The sequence below is a fragment of the Elephantulus edwardii genome, unplaced genomic scaffold (assembly GCF_000299155.1).
Source record: "Elephantulus edwardii isolate Elephantulus edwardi_28Jun2011 unplaced genomic scaffold, EleEdw1.0 scaffold00008, whole genome shotgun sequence".
In the NCBI taxonomy this organism is placed as follows: domain Eukaryota; kingdom Metazoa; phylum Chordata; class Mammalia; order Macroscelidea; family Macroscelididae; genus Elephantulus; species Elephantulus edwardii.
The window spans coordinates 33,672,816-33,677,488 of NW_006399758.1; positions in this window are offsets into that span (position 1 = coordinate 33,672,816).

Genomic DNA, 4,673 nt, shown 5'->3' on the forward strand with positions numbered 1-4,673 from the left:
TAACATTTCTTTAATAAGATTTTTAAAAGGAAAAGTATCTCTTTTTGACTATAAGAACAATTGAAAGGTATCTCCTTATCAGGCCTTTTTATCATACTAGTTAAGAAGGAAAATGTTGAGGAACTGATCAGGTAGATCCTTTAATGATGGTCCCCTTCCCATTCTAGAATTTACAGCTGAGAGTCACTTCCTTTTTCTATAACATAGTAAGATCTTTTGACTTCATACACAAAATGACCCTTTCAGTAAATAGGAGATGCACTGCAATCCTGAAGGCACGCAGTTTGTGGCCACCTGTTCCTGCGGGGGAGAAGGATGAGTTATTTCCTCTAGAGCTATTTACTGCCTCTGAAAACCCTCCAGAAAGTCAGCTATTGGTCAGTTCCGGCTCTTCAGTACACAACAACAACAATAAACTTTAACTGAATTATTGCTACTTTTTTCCAGAATCACAGACATTCGTATTTTCCCATTTCATTTTCCTCCTAACATTATGCGCTGAATCAAAATATGTTTTCCTGAGACAATTGAGACCAAGATGTGCATTCCACTAATGCACGTATCACAAGGCCAAGGGATATACACACCCTGAATAAATCTCTTGGGAACTCCTAAGTGTTTTCTCCTAACAACCTTTAACTTTGCTATGGGCTTTCAAGGAGCTCTGGTGGGTTAACGGGTAAAGCGTTGTGCTGCCAACCCCAAGCCAGGTGGTTCTAATCCACCAGCTGCTTCACAAGGGAAAGATGAGGTTTACAGCCTCTGCAAACCCGCTGAAGGGTCAGAAAGAAGTCAGTTCTCACTCCACAGCACCCAACAACAAGAGCTTTCAGGCGCCGTGTCAGTGACTCCTCTATGACCTTTTCTAGAGAGCATCCATACTGAAAGAAAATGAACACTTAATCAGATAGACAGCATCTTGAAAGAGGGAGACTTACAGTGCATGTCCTTTGATGCCAAAATATTGAAAGAAAGAGACCATTTTGAGATCAGTTATTCAGCCTACTTATTTGCACAAACTGTGGTTTTGGAAAAAAGGGCTAAATATTCCATGGACTGCCTAAAGAACAAACAGATGTGTGTTGGAGAAGATGCAGCACGAGTGCTCCTTGGAGGCAAAGACTGTGAAGCTTCATCTCACATACTTTGGACATGTTGCTAGGAGAGACTATTCCTTGGAGACGGACACCATGCTTGGAAAGGTGGAGGGATGGCCTAGAAGAGGAAGACTCTCAATGAGGTAAGTTGACACTGTGACTGAAGCAATAAGGTTGAGTGTATCAGACAGAGATTGTGAGGATGGCACTAGGGAGGACATGGTTCAAATCTGTTGTTCATAGGGTTGCTATAAATCATACTCAACTTGACAGCGTCTGACAACTTCTTTTCTGACATAACTGCTTTTCCCTCCCAAAGTGTTGAGTTAAACATGAACTCTTCCCTTCTACAATACTTTCTTAAACATTCCTTATGAGACTGAGTTTGTTCTCTCAACATAATGCTCTCCAGTCTCTCCTAAATGACTGCATAAGACCACTGTAAAAACAGGATAACTAGTAAAACCCAAGTGGCAAAGGGAGGGAGCAGGGGAGTGAGGGTGAGCAGAGGAGAAATCACAGAATTGCACAATTTGGTGGTTGGCGGGGGGAGGAATATAGGAAAGATCCAGCGGGGATCTGAAAAGACAGGGTAACGGTGGACACAGTTCAATGGTGACTAATTTTATAACATACAATGAAGGAGAATGATTCACAATGTGAATGAAGGACAGTGTGAAACACAAGGCATATGAATTTTGTATGCAAACTAATATAAAATTTTTTAAAAACCAAAAACGTTCTTACTTTGAGACAAAATGTGAATCCCATAATCCTTTTCTCCTATATACCAGTATATAATAAATCTACATTTTCAGTTCCATAAATTAAAAGATATTCTATTCTAGGTTGAAACTAACATATCTTTAATAGCATTTTAATGCTGGTATGAACTTAGGTGCACATATCTCCATTCCCGTGTCAGTGCTAAATTCCTTGGAGTATATTCCTAAGAGTGCAATGTTGTGTGTCTTTGAGTGACAAGAAACCGATAGCCAGCTGATCCTCCAGCAGATTTTCAGAGGCAGTTAATCACATGAGTGGGGATTGCCCATTCTTCTCCTGGAGGAGCTGATGGATTTGAACCATGTATCTTTGGAATTTCAGCACAGTTTCTTACCATGAATGGCCACCAGATTTCTGTTGTTTGTTGTTATGTGCCATTGAGTCACTTGCAATTCATAGTGATCCTATGTTCAACAGCTATGAACCTTACTCTATCCTAAGCCAACCTCACTGTTTCTGACACACCTACCCCCATCTTCCCAATCACTGAGCCAATCCATCTTGTCCAGGGTCTTCCTCTCCTGCTCTATCCATCTACTCTTTTAAGTCCCTCTCCAAGGACTGGTCTGTCCTGGCCACATGCTCAAAGTATATCAGACGAAACTTAAAAATCCTTGCCTTCAAGGTACAGCCTGGTTTCACCCTCTCCAAGACAAACAGGTTTGTTCTCCTAGCAGTCCATAATATATTCAATACTCTTCTCCAGAACCCCAACTCAAAGGCAGTGATTCTTCTTGTATAATTTTTAGTCTTTGTCCAGCTCTCTCTCTGATGTATAGCAAGTAATTGTGAAGACCATAGTCTGGATCAGGCGCACCGTAGTTTCCAGACTGGCACTATTGATCTTTGGTTTTTAGGAGGTTTTTTATTTGTTCGGTTGGTTGTTTTTTTGGTTTTGGTTTTGGTTTTTTTGGTGAGTTTCAGTGCATGTTGAAGGGCTGTAGTTCTTTGGTTTTTAGGAGGGTTTTTTGGGTTTTTTTGTGTGTGTGAGTTTCAGTGCATGTTGAAGGGCTGTAGTTCTTGACCTTCTGCAGCAAATGCCTCAGGTCCTCCTCAGCAAGGTTGAGATATCTGCATAAGGCAGATTGTTGACAGATGAGTGCAATAGCTGGGTTATATAGGATACCTATGTCTAGTTTTTATAGGAAATGTCAAACTGCTGTGCAGAATGGTTGTACAACTTTACAATACCACCAGCAGTGCATGAGAGATCCATTCTCTCTACATCTTCACCAGCATTTATTGCTTACTCTCCTGTTAAAAATTGCTACTAGGGTAAGATGGTATCTCATTGTGGCTTTGATTTGCACCTCTAATTATCTCTGACTTTGAACCTTTCTTTGTGTGTCTGTTAGCCATCTGAATGTCTTCTTTTGTGAAAAGTCTTTTCACATCTTTTGCCCATTTTGTTATTGGGTTACTAGTCTTTTACTTGTGGATACCCTGAAGTAATCTGTAAACTCTTGTTATGAGACCCTTGTCTGAGATGTCACTGCCAAACATGTTTTGGTATGGTTTTTTCCCCTCTAGTCAGTAGGTGTTCTTATTACCCTATTCGGAAAAGTTTTTGATGCATACAGGGGCTTGATTTTTAGAAGGTGCCATTCATCAATTTTTGTCCTCTTCTGATTGTGTACTTCTGGCTATATTTGCAAATCCATTTATGCCATAGGCTAGGACCTGCAACTTTCGTTACAAGTTATTATTCTTACTGGTTGGGGCTTTACCCCTAGTTTTCTGATCCACTTTGAGTTGATTTTTTTTTTATGGATTGAGAAGTCTGCCTTTTTTGCCAGTTCTTAATTTGGAGCAATAAAAGGCAAGATCTACCCTGCAGTTAAGTTTGTTAAAAGTAGAATCCGGTTGTAGGGGTTGGAGCTTGGTGAAGGGGGAATATTGAGTCTCACCCAGTACTCTGAGGAGATTAGCATTTAAATGAATTTGTGGACCCACATTAGACTTTTGATTGAAGAAATTCACATTGTTTAAATTTTATTTTATAAATTTTAAGGAACGTTTACTGAGATTTTGGATTTCCATTCTTTCATTGTTGCATTTTTCTCCTTGCCCACCCCTCCCCCCCAGTTTTCTTTTCTCTGAAAAGTAAAAGAAAAATTCCTTCATTGGTATACAGTTCCCCCCTCCCCCACCCCGAGTACATTCCACTACACAACCTTTATTCTGGACTCTTGTCATAACCACAATACCTAATCATATATCGCTTTTAAACTGTTCTTTCCCTCCTCTGTTTCAATGCAGTATACATAATTTATCCATTTTTTTCTCAGTTTCACACTGACCTTGATGTCAGTCCCTTTGAGATTCACGTTTTAAAGAAAGACAAACAAAAGGAAAAGAGGGAAAAGGAAAGGGAAGAGACTGTCTTTTTTTTCTAATATATTTTTTTAATTGGGAAAAAAACATATTGGGGGTACAAGGAGGTGAGGGTTGTGGGCAGAGGGGTGAGGATGGGCAGGGATGCAGTTGCCAAGATGCAGAAATTGGTTGGTAGAGGGAGTAGGTGAAGGAAATTAAAAGGATCCAGTGGGGACAAGATGCTACAGGGGAATGATAAGCATTTTCCAATGGTAATTAAACCAACTGTCTTATTGATTTGGGAATTGGATGCCAACTCTCTGGCTTCTTCACGCTGAACAGGGGCGTTGATGCGAATGGGGAAAGGGAGGACACTTTTATCACTTTACTGGTGATCTTGGGTTAAGGCTGCTTGCCTTCTTGTTCTGTTAGAAGATATTTTCCTGTCATTTGCTCCCCTCTGGACTGCAAAGT